This window comes from Emys orbicularis, chromosome 1 (assembly GCF_028017835.1).
Source record: "Emys orbicularis isolate rEmyOrb1 chromosome 1, rEmyOrb1.hap1, whole genome shotgun sequence".
Classification (NCBI taxonomy): Eukaryota; Metazoa; Chordata; order Testudines; family Emydidae; genus Emys; species Emys orbicularis.
In genome coordinates, this window is record NC_088683.1 from 180,417,085 (window position 1) to 180,438,788 (window position 21,704).

The following is a 21,704-nucleotide window of genomic DNA, read 5'->3' on the forward strand; positions in this document are numbered from 1 at the left end:
TAGGAACTTTACAATGCTTAGGTGGGAGATGCAATGCATTGTGTTATTTAACTCTGGGAATGGTTTATGTTTAAGCTAAAATCTCAACAGATTGCGGTGGAGACAATTTTGATTGGGCAAAATATCCTTCCCCCGCAAGATACAGAGTAAGCAATCTGATTTTTTTACCCCCCCCCCCCCCGTTGCTTATTTGAATAATTCCTCCCCACACTGGGATCCTTAAAAGAAAGAAAAGGGTTTGATTGCACTGTGCTGTCTGCACAGCTTCTCCCTCTGCCATTTTACTGGGACACAGCAGACAGCTTTCTCCCTGCCCCCAACTCAGCCTGGGCTCTTTCCTGTCTCTGAGCTCCCCCAGTACAGCGGCGAGCTGAGCTGAGCTGCCTGCCTGGTGTGTGTGTGTGCAGCTAGGCCTGTCACTGGAGTTTTAGTTTGCATGCTGAAGAAAGGAGGCGGGGGGAAGGCGGAGGGAGGGGGAATGTCTTGTTTGTGGCTTGTCAGCAATTGCTTGAGACAAGCTTCCATGTGTGAAAGCTACTTGGCATGAATGCCTGGGCTGTACCAAGTGCCGCGGCAGCGAGAGGGGGAGGCAGAAGGAAAACAGATCAGGCCAGAGCAGACAATAGGCCCCTAAAGTGTTCCCCCTAAGTTGCTTTGATGTTGTCCTAGTGTCTTGGTAGCAGGAGGCCGGGGATTGCAGGCGCAGGGTCTCGTTTTGTTGGCAGCCGCGGCCCCCCCTCGCTCGGCGGAATGACTCCCCAGGAATCCCGCTCCTAGCAAGGTAAGAGCCGGCAGCCGCAGACCCCGCTCCCGGCCGCGGCGGAGCCGCCTGAGCGCTCCATGCTCGGGGGCTCGTTCCGCAGCTGCCGGAACCCGCTCCAGTGGCGGCGGCGGGGCCGGCCCCGCGCTCCCCGCCGCCGGAGAAGCCCCGCAGCGGGGCTGGCTAGAGACCCCCGAGCGGACCCCGCCGAAAGGCGCGCGGCGCCCCCCCCCCCGCCGGGGCAAGGGGGAGGCTGGCGGGGGGGAAGCGGGGCACAGTGGGCTGCTGGAGGCCTCCTGCCTCTCCGGGCTCGGCTGCGGAGCCGCCGCGATTGCATCGCACCCTGCCGCGTCCCGGGGGCTGGGGGGGCGATGCACCAGAGCTGGGGCGCTCGCAGCCCCTGGGCTACGGGGGCATGGCAGGCGGTGGGAGAGCTGGGGGAAGCCAGAAACTTTTCCACTGCCGGGGGTGGGGGGACTCGGTGGAGAGTTTGATCTCTCGCCCTCTGTGCCTCAGTTTCCCACCCCCCATCTGCAAACAGTACGTGGTGATAGTGACCTACCTCAAAGGGGCGAAAATCCATAATGTTTGTAGCCTGCCCTGCGAGCCTCAGGTGGAAGGTACTAGAGAAGGACAAAGTAAAATATATTATTTATTATTAAAGAGACCCTGGCAGAACCAGACTAGAGAGCGCAGATCCAGTGTCTCAGCGTGTCTAAAGGAACAAAAAGCTTTTCCCACCTGTTGGCTTCTGTCCTTGTGTCTTTTTGGAAGATTTATTGGCCGATTAATAGTGAGAATGAGGTGGGAGGAGGGATTGGAGGTTTTCTTCCGCCTCCCCCCTTGTACATCTGTTAAAGAAAAATAGTGAGATGCCAGGGAGAGGAAAACCCTGGGTCTTTTGTCACTGTGTATCCCAGACCTTGTGTTTTTTGGACCTAACTGAAGCAAGGCAGATCTGTAAACTGCCATAGGGCTGGAAGATTTTTATTGTGGATTTTGGAGATTAAATGAGATTTATTTACAATTGTTGTTGATCAGTGAGTAAATATGTCTGTGTATGAGGTCTGTTTACTCACTAGTGGTTTTGTGGCTATAACCTACTGCTGCTGAGGTGATGCTGTGAAAGAGCAAAAAGGGAGAGGGGGTGATGCCTGAATCCTGATTCCCAATCCTTACAAAATTAAAATCAGAAATTGTTCTTGATTTTGTGAATCTTCTTTCTTTTGAGATAAATTCTGATATTATTTTACTGAAGCAAAACTTTGGCTCTAGGTGGATCCTCCTGATGTCTTTTAACTTTATCACCTACCATAATTCTAGGGTTTTCCTGATTCTTGCTATTTGTTGAAAAGTAATTTACAAGAGCGTGAGCTGCACAAATGTTGATCAGCCTAAGGTCCTGACACAAGCTAGGACATATAGGAGCTGGAATAGAGAGAGAGAGAGAGAGAGAGGGGGGATTCATGCTTTCCCAATCAAGGCCTGGAGGAAAACATCATGTGTTAAAGAATCTGAGCAGAATGGGAGATGTGGGAGGGAGATGAAATTGGCCTGAGACCCTCCTCAGTCTAGCAAGGAAGATGGAGGCTCTGTATGGTGCTGCAAAAAAATGTGAAGGAGAAATTCCATTCAGTTTCCCTCTGCCTCACTCCTCCTTGTAAAAAACAAAACAAAAAGCCCCCACCAAACCAAAACCGGGGTATTTGATATAACATGTGCTGCACTAGCTGTCTCACATACACTCTACAGCATTAAAGAACACAGTTATGGAGATAAATAATAGCAGAGGGAGAATTTGAGACATTTAGTCAGGAGGAGGGAAAAAAATAAAATTTCAAATCAGATTTTAGATGAGACTGACAGACAATGAGGCAGAGGGATCAAGGAAGCCTGTTCCAGGTGGCAGGACCTGCAGAGGAGAAGGCTCTGGCACTTATGGCATTGAGATTGGATGAAGAGATGGAGAAGAGCCCAGTGCTCGATGGACAGAGGAAGCAGGGAGAGAGGAGATCCAAGAGACAGGCTGGACCAACTCCATGAAGGGTTTTTAAAAAAAGGGGGAATTTTGAAGTAGATCCCGACATGAATAGGGAGCCACTGGAGTTGTCTGAGGGCAAGTGTGATGTAGCTGTACTTCATTGCAGATAGGAAAGGGAGAGAGCAACATTCTGCGTATGGTGGGATTTAGGCGGGCCATAGAGAAAGGAGTCACTATGTCAAGGCAGGTGGAGCTGAAGGCATCGGTGAGGTTTTTAGCAGGGGCCAAATCAAGTATCTGGATAAACGGAGATCCTCAAGGTCTGCCTCTCGTGTTAGTGATTTGTTGCTGAATTTCTATTTCTATGCTGGAATTTGGTAACAAAAAAATGATCATCCTGCACTCCACATCCCCAAATAAATATGTGTATTAAATACATCTTGTTTCATGTGCATGCCCCTAAACACTGCTCCTCTGCACACATACGTTCACAGTGACACCACATGCATAACCACAAATGGTTCATGTATCTACACAGCATGTTATTCTTGCAGAAGGGACAATGCACATGGTTTATACACAGGTATGGCCTGATTCTCTATTGCCCTGCAACTTATGTGGTAGTTTATGCCAGTGCACAGTGGATGCAAAATGCTGTAACATCAGAATGATAGCTGTTTACACCCACTTTGCGCTGGTGTAAATGTCTACACGAGATGAAGGGCAGTTGAGAATCCGATCCATGTGTTCTGTACTATAGTGACTATGTACGTTACAGTGGTCCTGTGCACCTAAGAAGACTCTCACCACAGCTGCTGTCTTGCACATTTGTGAAACAGACATCACACACACAAACCCCGTACTACAAAACTTTTACACCACACCTCCCCCTTTCCAGGAGTCAAACATACCACAACTTGTTCTCCTTATTAAGATGTAAAATAGGAGGAAAGGCAGTTTCTGCTCATGGGATATGTGCATATCACACTTTTCACACACAAGGAATACACACAGTCAGCGTTGCACCTGTTTAAATTCAGCCCAGGCTGGCAGTGAGTGAAAGTTACCACCTGATGGCTTGTCCATGTCCTGTGTGGCTTCAGTTTAGTTCCTAGTGGATAAAGGTCAGGTCACCAAACAAAACCCAACAATAGTGAGCACTAATTGGCCCCTTGGTGGCAGTCTTAGCAGAAAGGCTAAGGACTGAATGGGCATGAAAACTGGGGTGGTGAACCCACTGACCAAATGTTCAGAATCTGCACATAGTGAACAGTGAATGGGAGATGACAAGGTCAAAACTAGCACTGCATTATGGGTGTCAGAGCAGTCCATGCTAGGGGCGAGGAGAGCAAGATGCTGCTTCCTCTTATCATCTGACGACTCAATCTGCTGTCAGCACAGAAGGAAGGCTTGTGCATATTTTATGTCACTTTCCTCCTTCCAGGACAAACTGCTGATCTGATCAGATCTGCACTCTAAAATCGTAGATGCACTGATCAGTAAGTATGACCTGAGGCCAATTACAAGCAGTGGCCTCCTGCCTCTGTTTCCTTGTGGACATCAGTTGCACCCTATCCTGCCTTGCAGGGAGAGCACATGCAGAACAAACCATGTGTGCCCCTCCTAAAGTACAACACAGGATGCAACTAGCTGGATGGAGACAGAGGCAAACAATGGCAATGTGTCAGGAGGACATGGGGGCAAATCGGTCATTTTTTTCCTGCTGTTTGGTGATGTTTAAAAGGAGACTAAAGTAGCAATTTGGTTTTAATTTTGAACCTTATGTAAGTTGCCCTGGTCAGTTGGCGCATGCAGGATTTTCATGTGCAGTTTAGGATCTGTGGGGGTTGGCAGTAAACAATTATATTTTATTTCTTCAGACTAGATTTTTGGTTGTCTAAGGCTGCCAAACAAGGGTTTTGCCTAGCCTGCTCCACCAACATTATTTCTATATAGCCGAGACACTCAAGTCACAAACATTATTCCTACACACTGAAGATTTGCACACCCCAAATGCTCTCTACATACCAAGAAGGTATAAATCACAAACATTTTTTTTATGCTCTGGACACACACACACACACACACACACACACACACACACACACACACACATATATATATATATATATAATTCTTGTGCTCTGGAGACATACTGATTATCATAAGCACCATTCCTGCACTCTAGAGAGACAAAATTTTTGCTACATAGCGACATAAGCAACTCAACTAACAGTGTTCTTACTTTCTGTTTCACTAGGCCCGCTTGAGAGACAGTATGTTCTAGTGGACTGAGCAAGGGGACTGAAAGCTAAGAACGTTTGAGATCTTGACACTGATTTGATGTGTAGCCTTAGGCAAATCAGTGGTAAATCTAGCATTAACCTCTGCGTGTCTCAGTCCCAATCTGTAAAATGGGGCTAATACTAACCTACCTCCTAAAGTGGTGCATTTTAGGTTGCTAGGATAAAAGTTTGTAAAGTGCTAAGTTCTTTTTTTGGGGTGTACAGTATTACAAAATCATATAACATTATACAAACATGCAAAGCATGCATTTTTTACACACATAACAGGTGAGACTCACCTGTTATAAATTCTGATATAAACTAACTATGCATGCACTCAGTGTTATCTTGAGTACTCCAGATGTTCTATTCTTTCAGCAAGAACAAAACATCTTTTCAGTGATATGCATTGTATATATACCCAAGCGAGAATATTATAAACCTATTGTACACTTGATATAACAACTACTGTCCACATTCCCATGCACAGCAAGAAATTGATTAACAAAGTAGGAGTGCCTGAAGCAATATCACCACAGACTGTGATCTCCCAAATTAACCAAGGTCTGGTCAATATCTGGGTTATAAACTTGGAATGATGGGGTGTGGGGAGAGTGGTGTTTGTTTGTGATTTGGTATGCTTCCCTCTGAGGCAGTGCTGAACCAATTTCTCAGTATGGTGTGAGGGGACACAGTGCTTCAGGACGTGAGGGACCAATTTCGTCCTTGGAATAAGCAGCCACAGCTCCCACAGAAGTCAATGGATCTCACATCTGCTTATTCCCAGGATGATTTTGTCTCAGTGTCTTTCAGATGAGATGTAAAATCTAAATCCTGACCACTTACGACCATTAAAGATTCCATGGCAATTTTTTAAAAGGGGGGGTCTTAGCTCTGGGCTCTTGGCCAGATTCAAACTCAGGAAATTGCATTCCATCTAGATAAATTTCCCCTATAGTTTATTGAATAAAGTATTCATCGCTTACTGTGCTAAACTGTCATATAGTGTTTCTCTGCAGCCCTAAACAGTTGCTGTGTTCCACCCTAGAGGTGGCCACAATTCCTTGTGGGGAGAAGCATTTTCTTTGTGTATAATTTGTAAAGCATTTTGGGGATACTTCTGGCTGCAATGTACTATATACATTTAAGATCACTGTATGGTTCAAATGAATGTGAAAATCAATTTGCAAGCATACATGCAAGAAGATCTGATGCAGTGCCATTTGCACTGTGGGCAGGTAGTTAATGAATACACATCTTTCTGCAACAGAGGAATATGGGCCAGATTTTTAGTATTCTGCATATGCAGTTTTGTGCCTAATGTATATGATTAGTTGTAATTGTATTTGCAAATGGTCATTAGGCATGTCATTGCCCATTTGCCTATGCAGGTGCCATAATCGAATGCGTAAATGTTGTAACTGCACGCACAGGCATACAACTGTCCATGTAAAATATTGATAATCTGGCTTTCCATGTGCAAAAATGAACTAAAAATGTGAGCATCTCTCAGTTTAGTTGCACTCACCTGCATTTTTCAGTGGAATGCTTGTTTGGACATTTTGCAGTGTTGTCATTCATATTTTCACTCCAGGAAGAAAGGGTTAACTAAGTAATTAGTGATGATTAGGTCTTTATGTTTCTCATGGTAAATGTAGAGAAAAGTTACAGGGGAGTTATGGTGAGAATTTTACAAATCATGGAGAAACTATGAAAACAGATGCGGGGGCAATTCCCACTGAATCATAGAACCATAGAATATCAGGGTTGGAAGGGACCTCAGGAGGTCATCTAGTCCAACCCCCTGCTCAAAGCAGGACCAATTCCCAACTAAATCATCCCAGCCAGGGCTTTGTCAAGCCTGACCTGAAGTCAATAGGACTTTCTTTAGCCATTGAGTTCAATGGCTGGAGGAGCCGGGCCCTGACTTCTAGAACCAACTGCACCTTTTGGAGATGCTTAACTATAAAAGATATGTTTGTGTTTGGACACAGTGCTGATCCCTGATGATGGATTGACAACTGTGAGGCCTGAAGTAATTTATTTATCTCCAAACAATATAAAGCATATACTGCCACAGAGCAAGTTTCCTTCACACTGCCCTGCCAATGGGTTTCAACCTTGTCTGGTGGGACTACCTCTGGGGGTGAGAGAGTAGTTCAGTTATCCTGAGTATTCATTCTTTGGCTTCTATGGTGACATTGCTAGCAAAGGGCCAGTCAGTACTAGGTGATCGGAATCTCTCTCAGCTGAGTAGAGACCACTAAACTTGTTTCACATATGCCTCTCAACAGCCCTGAGAGAGGAGCAGTTTTTGTCTTTAACTACCTGGGCTGGCTTTGAACTAACAACCTAGAAGTAAAAAGCTGTATATACCATGCGGGGCCCCTCATCTATTCAGTTCTTCTTACACTGAATTTTAAAAATGTTTTTGGATACCTCTTGACTTCTTGGGTATCTGGCTGCTACCATTTCCACCTTACATGCCTTTCCTTGTAATCTAATCTATCAATGTATATTTAATGCACCCAGCACCCGAGTATCTAGGCAGCAGGTCTCAGCCTTCTGTCACTTGTTTCCACAAATGTTGTCTTTAAGTTATAATGGATGCTTTAATTTCACCACTTTTCCTTTTTGCTCTATACTGTTCTCACAGTCTCATGCTTGAAAGTCAACACCACAAGTTCCCTCTGCTCTGATCAACACCACAAGTTCCCTCTGCTCTGATTCTTTGACTTGGATTTCAGTCTAGTGGCTAGAGCAGGATACTGGAAGCTAAGACTGGGTTTTCTTCTCATCCGTGCCACTGACTTACTGTATAATTTTGGGCAAGCCCGTTAACCTTTCTGTGCCTCTGTTTACCTAGCTACCTCATAGGGGCAAAACTTAATTTACTGCAAACTCTTTTGAGGCCCACAGAGTGCTATAGAAGTGCAAAGTATGTTTTAGAAGTGTTGTCTCTGACCCTGACCTCTCCTAGGCTCCTCAACAGTCCTGTGGAATATTCTCTTTAGTTTCTTACTAAAGTTTCTTTCATTTTTCACCTGCACATTTACGCACTCTGTCAGCTGCATGTAAAAATACCAAGCTATCTGAAGTCATAGAAATATTTGTATAATCCTGACAGCTGTGACAAACATTCCTCCTCAGCAATAAACAAACAACGTACTCAACCTGCCATTAACATAGGTTTATAGCAGCTAGACCTCACTCACTGATCTGGGAGGGGGTGCTAGGCAATTCCTGTGCAAGCGAGTCTTAAAGTAGTGTTGTCTGAGGTTAGGAGTACACAGGATTTGGTATAATTCCTGTGGGCGAGTAATTGGGGAGCCTCGTGTAGGTGTTCGTGCAAACAGGCAATAGGTGGTTGGTTTATTTGTGGCCTTACAGTGGATATGTGGCTCAAGTGTGTATGGCTTAGGGGTTTGATATTTATTTATAGGCACAAAAAACATGTTTTCAGTAGTGCAAGTTGAAATGTATACAGTACAAATTAAACTGTAAATATATAACGTTTTTTTTCCAATCAAGTCTTAGTAGATAGATTTACTTAAAGATTCTAATAGCACACGTTTCTGTAGACACCAAGTCTTTCCCTGTTTTCCCTGCAACCAGCCTTCAAGCAGGTGGAGTGGGTCAGTAGCGTACCAGCATTGTCAACACTCCCCCTGCCTCTGCAGAGAATTCTCTAAGCAAGCATCCCTAGCAGCCAGATGTTGTTTATTTTGCTGTTTTTTAGATTAATTTAATATGAATATCCGTAATTCAGAGTCTCCTAAAATTGGGTTTGGTTATATATCAGAAAGTGTAGGTCCCTATCCAAACCTATGGAGGCCCCTAAGAGGACCTATGATTCTCCATCCGCACAATCGCTTTCCCTCCTAACAGGCTTTTTTCCTTCCAGTATTGCGGGGGAGTGGCCCTCTCAGATGTGTTCGGAGGGAGAATGTCAGGTCTGTTCCTTCCCCAGCACCTTAAGGAGAGGGCACCAGACTAGGGGTTAGAAGAGCAGGGGTCTCTTTCCAGCTTTGTCACTGACTCACTGTGCCACTCAAGTCTGTGTCTCAGTTCCCCCATCTTTAAAGTGGGGATAGTGCTTTACCCACCTTTTGTGATGCACTTTGAGATCTATGGATATAAAGTGCTAAGTGTTAATTGTGGTAATTATTATTACCTCCCCCTTCTCTTTTTTCCATGAGGGGGTGAAGTGCTTCTCCTTCTGGGCCCTTACCTTAATCTCTGCCCCTTTAGGTCTCCTCAGTTTTATTTGCACTTCCCCTCCTTCTATGTCATTTTTTTTTTCTCTCTCTCTCTCTCCATGCCCCCTTTATTCTGTAGCACTCTCTTCTCCTGTCTCCTCTCTTTTGTTTGTCCCCATCCCCTCCAAAATGCCTCCAGCTGTGTTTCTCCACTTTGGCCCCCTTTTGTTTTCCCTCTCTCTGTATGTCTCCTCCTCCCCACAGCCTGGGAGATGACAGCTGCTTCTGCAGGACTGGCTGGTAGCTGTTTGAGGAAAGGACAATGCTCCCACGACTGTACAAAGCAGGTAGGAAGCTTATCCTTTCTCTACCTCAGCCTGTTCTGCCACCAGTGTTCTGCTACGCATAGAACAACTGCGTTGGGGCAGCACTCAACCTGCTGCCTGCTCTGTACGGAAGCACCCTCCAGTTTCAGGAGTCCACCTGCATAGTTTTTGCATTTTTTAGTATACTTGGTTATCTTCTCAGGACGGAGAATACCCAGGACTGAATTTAAAAGTCCAGGATGGTTAGCAAGCAGCCTGTGGCCCAGAAACCAAACAAACCATAGTTCTGTCCAGTGCTTTACTCTTGAGCCTTAGCATGCGTGGGTATTAGTGAAGAAACAAAGACTTTATCCATAAACATAGAATCGGATGGACAAACCCCAGCTGAGGCTACAATCCAGGCCTCTAGCACCTGAGGGTGGAGCTTTCCCTCTGACAAAACAGGGTGAGACCCCTCTGCATGTGAGGCGGCTGTTTTTGATTGTGCTCCCTGAGATCCCTTTCTGTTCTATTCTATATAGGTTATTTTACTGCACACCCTACCAGAGTATCTGAGCACCTAATTTCCTTTAGAGTGCCTGATTCAGTCCTAAGTCTTGCCTCCTGAGTTCACCCTGTCTGCTTCTCCTGGAACACAGCCGCAGAGCTTTCCCTCTTTTAATATCACAAAATCACCACCCTTTCCTAGTCCCACAGCTTCCGGTCCACTCCATGCTAAAAACACAGATCATTAGCCTAGCTGGATGCAGTATGATAAACTCCTGTGGTACCTAGTTAACCATTTAGAGATAGATGCCTCAGCATCACAAAGAAAATATAGTAAAAGAGAAGCAGTTTGAAAGAAAGCCAGTGGGGACATGAAGCAGCGCTCTCTCCCAGGGAGACCCACAGTCAGTGGGTCAGGAAACATCTCTCTTTCCTAGGGAAATACACACCCAGAAGGCAGAGAAACAGCACCAATGGATTATGGAAGTGTCCTCTCCTCCATGGCCATTGGAGAGTTACATTCTGCCAGCAAGAACCACATGCAGCAGGGCAGGAGAACTACGCTCTGTGCCTAAGAGATCCACCACCAACGGGGGAAGAGACCTGCCCTCTCAATCTAGACAACCACAGCAGCAGAGCTACTTTAGGCATAATTGTTCTTGCACTTGCTTTAGAAAGCCCCTTGATACAACTTAGGGAACATCCTATATCTCCATTTTCCTCCAAGAAAGCCGGAGTGGATAAAACCTGCTCCTTCACCTCCTTGGAGTGACAGGGATTCTGTTGAAGGAAGATTGGCCAGAAACAGCTGGTGAGGGATTGTATTTCTTGCATAGCCTAGTCCCCTCCCCCTCCCCTTTAACTTTTCCGCCTTCCTCAGATTGCTTAAGTATTGAAGCGCTCTTCCCTGGCAAGGCAGACTAGATGCTGCTCCCTCCACAGTTCACCCACACTGCTCCATCAGTCAGCCAAAAGGGGATCAGTCAAGTGGGGGGGACACCAGAGTGTGCTGGGGGGGTGGGGTTGTTAAAACTCAACAGCCACTTTGAAGGAAGGGCTGGTGTCTGCCTCTCTTGGGATCTCATCCCATCTCTGGATATCTCTACATCATCCCTGCCAGAGAGTATTTAGTCATAGGGGGCTCTTTTAGCTTCTCAACCTTCATTCTCCCATTCAAACCGCTCCTGATCCCTCCTCCTCTGCCCCTGCAACAAACCTCTCAGCCTACTCTCCTCATCCCCAATGGAGTGCCCCAGCACATTCCATATCTCTCACAGCCATTTCTCTCCCTCTTCATACATGTTTCCCCTGCTCATTCAGTCCCACTCTAGTTCTATGCTGGGTCACTGCCAGACTCTTGCCATCATGTTCTTCTGCCTGGCCTGCTATCCTGTCTTGCTTCCCAGCTGGATGGTTGGGCTGAGAACCACCAGCCAGAAGGTGAGTGACGATGAGAGCACAGGCCAGAGATCAGTGAGGGCCCCTGAAAGCAGAGAGGTAGGGGAGATTGGGACTCACTCCAGGCAAGTGACCCAATTCACCATACTTCCCTGACTTCCTACATGGGCATCCTTAGCAGCATGTGGCTAAATAACCCTTTTGTTTTCCAGGTGTCCTCCACCTCAGTACTAACCTGTTTCTAAAAGGCTAATTAAACCACTTATTGCTTTCTGGGTATTCTGTATAAATTAGTCTTGGGGATTGTGTAACAGCCCCACAGTACATGCAATAGCGCCCTTGGCTGCTGTCACCCAGAATTCAGTTCCTAGTATAATTACTGATCCCCATGATCAACTCATGAAAATAATGGCAATCATTCCTCCCTCATTCATGTCTCTCAGCATCATGGGAGTGAAAGCTGAAGATGGCTAACCTCTTATCATTTCTAACCCTTCTCATCCACACTCCCCTACATTTCAGTGGGTCCTAATTTTCTCAAAGCTTATCTTTAGGGACTGAAATGTTGTATGTCTGGTCTCAGCCCAATAGGTGAGCTTTTTCTGGAAAGCTTGCATAAAATCCATTCAGCTGTCTATGAGTCACATGAGCATAAGTAGAAATCAAACCCAGAAACTAATTGTTCTGACCTTTACTGCACTCAGAATACTAAAAAAAAAAGACCTTGTTTTAAACCACAAACTTAGGACTCTGTTCTAGCTTTGTACAACAAGAGTCTGGGTTGGGCTGGAGAGGGGGGGAAAGGATGCAAAGTCAACAGCGTCAGGCCTTGGAGGCAGCATGCAACCCATAGCAGCTCCTACACTTTATTTTTGGAGGTACAGTGTGTGCCAGACCATGTCCGCAGGCCATTATGGAAGGGGAACAAGGCCAATGGCCTTACCTCATACCACATCAGTTTGGGGTGTTTAGTGCAGCTGGCAGCACTAGTACTCTCCTGGTACTTGTACTCAGGGAGAGCAAGCACTGGGATTGTTTTGGTCCCCTGACCATTCATTGGGTTCCATGCACTAGGGATTCTCAACCTTTTTGTTTCTGAGGCGCCCCCCCCCCCAACATGCTATAACAACTCCATGGCCCACCTGTGCCACAACAGTTTTTTTTCTGCATATCCAATAGATTAAAAGCTAGGGCCAGAATTAGGGGATAGCAAGCAGGGCAATTTCCAAGGCCCAATGCCACAGGGGGCGCTGCAAAGCTAAGTTGGCTTCATCCCCATGCGACAGGGTTCAGGCTTCAGCTTTGGCCCTAGACAGTGGGGTTCAGGTGTAGGCCAATGACTCTAATGCCAGCTCTACTTTCTGGTTTATTTTGGCGGACCCCCTGAAACCTGGTCACGGCCCCCGAGGGGGCCTCGGACCACTGGTTGAGAACCACTGCCATACACCATCTCCCTTTCATTTGCATATCCTTGTAGGCATGGCCACAGTCTGGGCCTTAGCATATTGGTTGCCCTGGGTGAGGAGTATGGGCATTGCTAAGTTTGAAAAACAGTCCCTTTCAAAGGACAAAGTCATGGGACATTTGAAAATGACACCATGAGCCTGGCTGGAGGGGTGACACTGTGAACCATGACTCTTAGAAAGCTCCCTAGGACTACAGGATTGTATCCCAGCAGGGTCAGCCCAATCTTGATCCTTCTGAGGGAGACAGCTGAATTCTGTGCACTTTACTATGAGTTGGTCTTTTGGAGAAGAACATAAGAACAAGGCTCTGTTTGCCGTGCATGCACAGTAGTAATGGTAGTAAATATTTATACCCTGAAGAGTTGGGACTGGGATCCCATTGTTCTGGGCAGGGTAAAAAAGCAGAAAAGAGACAATCCCTGCCCTGGGTGATTACAATCTAAAACGAAAGAGCCCATGATGCTGTCTGTAAGATTAAGGGTTTTGCCTTGGTGTGCTTCACCAACATTTTCCCTTTCTTCCCTCTTTTCCCTGTGGCTTGTTTGCCTGGTTTTTGTCCTCCAGTTCCCATAGTGACTCCTGTCTGTAGAGCTTGTGCAGTACTTTGGGACATAAGTGCCGCATAAATATGTTATTTATTACTGACTTTTCCTTATCAGTTTCAGTGTACCCATGGATTTCAGCCTAAGGACCCTCCCCTTATCAAGCTGATATTCGCTCCCAATCTAAAACTCCTGAATTCCACCCCTTAAAACTTAAAGATGACGTCAAAAGAAGCCCAGCAGATCTGGTGTCATGATCTGCTGGACACCACCCAATCACACCTCTACCACCATCTAACTCAGATTTTGTATCCTCTGGTTACACTCCCATGTATAGAAATCCTCTCCCCCTCCCCCCACTCATCCTCTTGGTGCCCTAATATAAGCAAATGCTTATATTTCAGTGTTTGATTGGATAGTTCCTCCAATGTAGGAAAGCATGTGCATTCTGAAGATGCAATCCAATATACCGTATATACTCGTTCATTAGCCCGTTCGTTTATAAGCCGACCCCACAAGATAGTTAGGTAAAAATAGCAAAAACTGTATGACCCTTTCATAAGCCGACTCTATATTTCAGAGGTTGGCAAACTTTGGCTCCTGGCCCGTTAGGGTAAGCCTCTAGCGGGCCTGGACGTTTTGTTTACCTGGAGCGTCTGCAGGCATGGAGCCCCTCAGCTCCCAGTGGTCGCGGTTTGCTGTTCCCAGCCAATGGGAGCTGCGGGAAAGCTGCGGGAAGCGCACCACTTCCCGCAGCTCCCATTGGCTGGGAACAGCAAACCGCGACCACTGGGAGCTGAGGGGCTCCATGCCTGCAGACGCTCCAGGTAAACAAAACGACAATGTATTAGATATTCAATTCAATGATTCCATAGAGTTTAAAATCATCAAATTTTGGTGTAGACCCGTTTATAAGCCAACCCCCACTTTTTGATGCATCACCTTTTTATCAAAAATATTCGGCTTATGAACGAGTATATACGGTATCTATATGGATGCATTTCTGTCTGTGATGGCACTTGGCCTCTGGGAGGGGCTGGCTGGGTGGAAGGGTTTAGTAACTGGAAAGGAGTGACAGGCTTGCCAGGGAGTGGAGGAAAGTTTGGTAGATTGAGATGGGGTTGAGAGATCATCATGGGATGGGAGGAGATTGGGTGTATTTAGCAACTGGAATGGGATATCAGATTTGGGACTGCCTTGTACATTAATTTATTTACCATTAATTAGATTATTATTGTGGTTAATCACACATTGACAATGCTGTCCAGACAAAAAAGAAAAAAAATGGACCCTGACCCCAAGGAACTTACAATTTATTATTTCACACACAGCTAAAAAAATCAGTAAATCAGGCACTTCAAGTTGGTGTTGGAATTTTTCAGGGTTCACTTTTAAAAGGCATTGTAGAAGAGCAGAATGTTGAGACATTTGAAGAAGAGGCAGGATATGTGATTCATGAAAACTTGGTGACCTTTCCAAGGATAGGGGGCAATGTGGAAGAAGGCATGAAGATCATGGGTAAAATCTTGGCTCCAGGCTTTCACCCTGAAGTGGGAGAAAGCAAAAAAAAAAAAAAAAAAAAAAGTGAGCAGTTAAGGAGGGAGCCTAGGGAGTTAGAGGGTGAGTAAGAAGAAAAGCGAGAACAGATTTTACTGTGTGCAGAGTTGTGCAGGGGTTTGAAGTTAAGGCTGAGGAGCCTACATTTGGTGCAGATAGTGAGGGGAAGCCAGAGAAGGGATCTGAAGAAAGGAGTGACATGTTAAAGGAATTTAGGCAAGCTTATCCCTGCGGAGGAGATTCATACAGGGAATTCTCAAAGATGAATCAGTAAATCCAAAAGTTAAGATTCTCTTAGGAATGTTTACTTGTCTACACTGCAGCCATGAGCCATCAGGCTCTGATCTTATCTGGTATGACAAGCTAAGCAGAAGACTCTGAATTTCTCAGATACTGCACTGTTGAGGGCCATATAGGTACCTATGATAGATAGATGGACCCGATCAGACTTGGATGTGAGTCCTTCCCTCGCGCCCCCCCCCCCCCCAAAAAAAAGCCAGTAGCTGCAGAAAGTGATATTGGTGTTTCATAGGTTGGGTTCTTCTCTCAGTCAATACTGAACCACTGCCAAAGAATACTAGAAGGGGGGAAATATGCTGCAAGAGATATCATCTTTCAGATGAGAAGTTAAAATTGTAAAACCCTAACCACTTATCGTTCTTAAAATATCCAGGCTAAAATATGTTTCTCTGAGGCCTTGTTTATAGGATTTTGTCTCCCCACCAGTTTAGTTGTGCTGGTGTAGGCAAAGCGATGGTAGTTTATCCAACCCTTCTCAGAGCAGATCTGAATGACACAGTAATTAAGGCAACTGCTACCACTGAGTACCTTATCTATACTAGTGTTCTCACCATTGAAGTGGTTCAGTACCTTAAGGGGAAAATATTATATACACAGCCTAATAGGGTTATACATTTATTTTTTTCTATCCACAGGGGCAAGTAAAACTGTGTGCTAATATGGTTAGACCAGGGGTCGGCAACCTTTCAGAAGTGGTGTGCCAAGTCTTCATTTATTTGCTTTAAGTTAAGGTTTCACGTGCCAGTAATACATTTTAATGTGTTTAGAAGGTCTCTTTCTATAAGTCTATAATATATAACTAAACTATTGTTGTATGTAAAGTAAATAAGGTTTTTAAAATGTTTAAGAAGCTTCATTTAAAATTAAATTAAAATGCAGAGCCCCCTGGATCGGTGGCCAGGACCCAGGCAGTGTGAATGCCACTGAAAATCAGCTCGGCACGCGTGCCATAGGTTGCCTACCCCTGGGTTAGACCATAAACATGGTTTTGTAGCACAGGAGCACTTTGCAAATGACTGTGTTAGCCAAAATCACCCTCTTTTTCCACCCATCGTACGGAACAAGGTTCAGACACAGTTACTAAATATAGTTAGGATGTAATTTCTAATTATATTCAGCATTGATGCAAACCATATTACAGCCACACATTGTCATAACTGTATTTGAAAACTGTTTAAGACCTTGCCCTTTTTTAGGGTTTGTAATAATTTTTAAAGGGAACTCCTTTTACATCTGTGTTCTGTATGACCATGCTTATTGCCCCATGTTACAATAGAAGTAGTAGTAAGAATCCCCAGATATTGGTAAGCTCACTGAGGAGGTAAAAATGAACCTGAGTGAGAAATCCCTCTGTTTCTTGACTTTGTGTGAGTTTGACTCTGGTTGGATGCCACTTTGCTAGGCCAGTATGACTGCTAGACTGATGAGGCAGAATTCCTTAGGAAGGAGTTTCCCTTCAGCCAAAGAATTTTGGGGGTTATTAGAGAAATGGGAGTTGACTTTTAGAAGGGTTTATCTCTTCAGAAGAGATGTTCCATTTCAAAAGCAACATTCTGAATAGTTCAGGAATGATAAAATCCCCCTTGTTTTTTCTTGTGAACTCCTAGAAGTCATCTATGTTGTATAAATGAGATCATTTGGCCTAATTAGTTCCAAGCTTAATTAGCAGTAATTATCCCAACATGGGAGTAATACCCGAATAGGAAGTACCGAGTCCTCGATTAGATAGATCTCTAATTGGTGTTACAATATTGTAATTAAAGCATGCTTATACGCCTCTGCCTCAGCAAATGATTTGTTTTATGTCTGATTAAACAGGGAGTCCAGCAGCCTCAAGGAGGCCAGGTCTTTAGCACTGATTGAGATAGTGCATTACCCCTTGTCGTAGGAAAGAAACAATGAATCATGTATACTATAAAACACTGTGGGCCAAATAATTCCTGGTGTAATACTACTGAAATTAATGAAATTGTGAGAGAGATGAATTTGGCCTGGAGTGTATAATCTAGATCTGTATAACACCCAGTTAAACACTCATTGGAATGTGCACTCTGGCAATTACACATGCAGATAAATGCAAGTGACTTAATCTGCGTTTGTGATCACTGTATTGCAGGTGTGAGTTTATTTGATTGCTGTGTGATATTTAGATTGCACATTCCATTCAAAGTTTGCATGCTGTGGTGCCATGCATCCCAGAATGCATTTTGCCCCTCAGAACTCTGCAAACTTTGAAATTGGTGCTGCTTAATGTGTCATACAGCGCTTAAAAGGGTGCCAACAATTTTCTGTCTGGAAATGTACCTACTTTAGTTACAAGTAACACCTAAGATGACTACTACTGAAAGAAATTAACAAACAGGCAAACAAAATTGTTCTCCTTTCTTTCAGCATTGTTACTTTGTGAATAGTTAGTCTGTTTCTCCCTTGCTGCAAACACGCTTGTAAACATCAGAGAAGCAGAAAAACTCATACATTTTTAAAAAGAAATTTAAAAAAATATATCAGAAATGGTAATTGTCTGAAATTAGTCAGCTTCAAAGCTTTCAAGTTGTCTGTGTCTCTTTAAGAAACAACCTCCTAGGAACTCTGGAAATGCAATGCTTCATTTCTAATCTCTTTTGTTATGCACCAAATTATGGAATGGGTGAGTGCACTGTTTTGATTCTTCAACACATCCTAGAGATTGTAATCATAGACATGTGGTGGACCCAACTACTCTGCACCAGCAGAAAACAATAAATAATAACGAAGTTGCGTTTCTAAAACAAGCCTTTATCCGAGGATCTCAAAGTGCTTTACAATCACTGAAAAATTAAGACTCACAGTAATACCCTGGTGTATGATTCCATTTCACAGATGGGGAAATGGAGGCACGGAGTGGTTAAGTATCTTGTACAACCTTGCATAGCAAGCATCAGGCAGAGCTGGGAATAGAACTGGGATCCTGTGCTTTAACCACAAGACCATCTTTTTACTCAACTCAGAGGAGGGGAAGAAGGGAGGAGGGAGCTGGCTTTAACTTGTACCTCAGGCTTGTAACCATGATTTTAAACAATTTCTAAAGACAATTACACACTAAAGAGTAGCTTGCATCCATGCTCCTCCTCAAGGTTGCTGTTAGGATGATACTTGTAATACCAAAGGGTAAGCTCAGTATAATGTGTGTGTGTATATTGGTTCCTTCATGGAGATGCTGACAGATTTTTCTTCCCCTTCCATCCCTCCTTTTTTCACTCTTTCTTTTTTAAACAAGGAAATTAAATGCAGGGTGAGAATTTAAATGCCCCAACATCAGGACATTCAAAAGTTACGGTTCCCACGGCAATATTAACTTGGCCATGTTGCATATGTGCTGTTTTGAATGACTGTTTATGATGTCAAATGGATACTTTAATATATATGTTCAGTATGTCTAAATTAAGGTTGCCATGGACTTTAGGGCTGAATTGTACCTGGAAGGCACAGCTCCGCCCGGTGTTAGGAAGAAACAGAACTGCATTGCCCCAGCAGGATCTGTGAAATAAACTGTGCCTTAAGCAGGCACAACTAGATCTGGTTGGGAATTTGTCAGACTGATTTTCTGATAGAAAATGCAGTTCTGTAAAATGGAAATGTTCTGTGAGAAAAGGTAGTGCAAGGACTGCAGTTGTGCTCGGCTCCTGTGTTGGGGCATGAAGGCAGCACCTGGCACCATCCCTTATGAGGGCCAGGTAGATCTGATCCTTAACTTGTACTTTTCTTGGGTTATAAGACTTTTAAATTTTTAAAGTCAAATTCTAAAGTGCTTATTTGGTTTTTACTCAGTCGCTACCTCAAGATAACTCCATTGTCACCAGTGATGGTTTTGACTAAGTAAAAACTGAGCAAAACCTTCAGGATTTGGCCCTGAAGCCTTAATGTTATCTTACTTTTTTGTAAAAGTGGATGATCCACAATACAAGGTCAAATCCTGAGTCTTACTCAGCCTTTACTCAGGCCATACTTGCACTGGGCTTTTTATTGGATGTTTCTCTGAGTAAGGACCTCAGGATCTTGCTCATTTGTCATTTCTTTTGAAGGACAACATGGTTTCCCTCTCTCTCATAATAGGCATTGGATATCTACACACCCTTTATACCAAAGTGCCTAAAGAATGTTGTCATTCATAATAAGTGAAGACCTATAGAATAGACTTGTTTTGTGCCATCTGCTGAAATTCATTCTTGTATCTGAGAGAAACTGTGCAAGGGCGTGGAAAAGAGGAAGAGATTTTTCCATACAGCACTGAATGGTGTTGTGTACTAGATAGAGAAAAGCTGACAAATATCTGAATGTATAGAAAAGACTTCTAACCGAAAGGGAGGAGTTGTGGTTTAGGTTAAAGCCACAAAGGAAGTGAAGGAGGTTACCACTTTCCTGTCTGTGGGTAGATGGTTCTACTCTTGCTTATCTGAAGGCCTTGCTGCAGCTCAGTCTTCCTCTAGGCACATATTCATCACTATACAGCTTCTAGAGAAACACCAGACTTATGGCTGGGTCCTGCCACGTGTTGAACATCTGCAACATCCAGTGAAGTCAATGGGAGCTGTGAGCTCTCAGTACCTCTCGGAATCAGGTTCATGGTTTAGTTTGCAGCCTCAAATATTTTAAAGTTTATTTTTAAGGCCACGGTAGATAAAAATCAATGTTTTTTTCTTTAAGAAATGTTTTTTATTTCAGTCATTTTTAAAAATTTAAATGAAATTCAGGTTTATTTTTATAAATAAACCTATTTAAAATTAAATTTAAAAATATGACAACTTATACTAAGGCCTAAATTTACTATAATCTATTACAATCATTTAAATTAAATTAAATATTAAGCAGTATATGTTTGTTGCCCAATTTTTTTAAAAAGTCAAACCACAGAACTGGTGGAAGTCACTGGCTAAGCACCCGGAACCAGAGTTTGTTGAAGTGCTAAACCAGCTTTTGACAGCAGTAGCCTCTTCTGCAGGTGCAGAGAGAATATTTTCATTTCAGTGTATTCAGTTAGTACAGTTCAATGACTAGTTAATTCAAAGTTAAGATACCAACTGGAAGTTGAAAAAACAGGAAAGCTTGTGTACCTCTTCCAATCTATTGAATAAAAACTAGGTCTGAGAGAACAAGATCTACTAGTTCTAAAATCTTGAAGGACATGATGATCAGAAACAATCAATTTAGTTCACTCACTGCAGATAATACTTCCTTTGTTTAATAAATCAGTTTTAAATGCAAAACAGGTTTTGATAAGCTTTCCCCCCCTTATGTATCCAGGACATTTAAGGTAGTTATACTGTATTTAACTAATGAAAAACAATTTTAAAATGCTGTTTTGGTGCATTTTTAATTGAACTCCAATTTCCATCCAAAACAGCTTGACACAAATCACAAGTAAAAAATTAATCTAATAAATAAGAAATGCATCATTCACTATCTAACATTATACAAATGTAAAAATTAATAATAAATGTATGTTAAGCTCTATAATTGCTTAAATAAATGTGTATAGATATAGTGTATCCTCCTGGTTAATACCAAATGTAAGATTATATTTAGTTGGAAATCAGCATATTTTAATGGTTACCAGCCAATGAGAAGCAACATTTCTTTAGGCAAATAACTAAAGTAACAAAACAAGATTAAAATTGATTATTTAAATCAAGGTTTCCTGCTTGCTGATTTCAAATCACCTTGATTAAATCAGCCCCCTGTTTAAAACACATGTATTGTCACACAGAAACTAGTTCTCCTTGTTCCTTTCCCTCTTGTTGACTTAGGGCTGGTCCACACTAACCCCCCCACTTCGAACTAAGATACGCAACTTCAGCTACGTGAATAACGTAGCTGAAGTCGAAGTACCTTAGTTAGAACTTACCGCGGGTCCAGACGCGGCAGGCAGGCTCCCCCGTCGACTGCGCGTACTCCTCTCGCAGAGCAGGAGTACCGGCGTCGACGGCGAGCACTTCCAGGATCGATTTATCGCGTCTAGACAAGACGCGATAAATCGATCCCAGAAGATCGATTGCTTACCGCCGGACCCGGAGGTAAGTATAGACGTACCCTTACAGTCAGCATCTCTTTGGAAGAACATCCAGGGCCATATTTGGAAATCAGTGGGATTGCCTGGAGTCAAGTTAGCACAGAATTTGTCCTGAAGTTTTGGAACTGTGTGCAAGTTGTGTTAAATTTTTCATATCACTTAATTTTGACCACTCTGTCTTGCCCTTGGATTATTCCTTTCACCTCTCCTTTCATTGTTATTGAGTCATGTCTTTATTGTGATGCTAGATTTAGCACTAATCTATTTGCCAAGTCAGTGCTGGTTCTGCCTGGATTTTTATTTCAAATTTCACCTATCCAGTCTGTCTGCTTACTGCAGATTCTGCATAGATTTCAGC

General features: G+C 43.7%; 1 protein-coding gene across 1 annotated transcript in view; it reads left to right on the forward strand.

Annotated features, from left to right (window-relative positions):
* Nucleotides 1–613: 613 nt before the first annotated feature.
* The window catches only part of LOC135892975 (uncharacterized), a 62,362-nt gene continuing 41,271 nt past the window's right edge, over nt 614–21,704 (forward strand). Inside the window, exon 1 of the mRNA XM_065420793.1 lies at nt 614–781. The gene's annotated coding sequence lies outside the window, so the exon portion shown is untranslated. The remainder of the gene's footprint in view (nt 782–21,704) is intronic.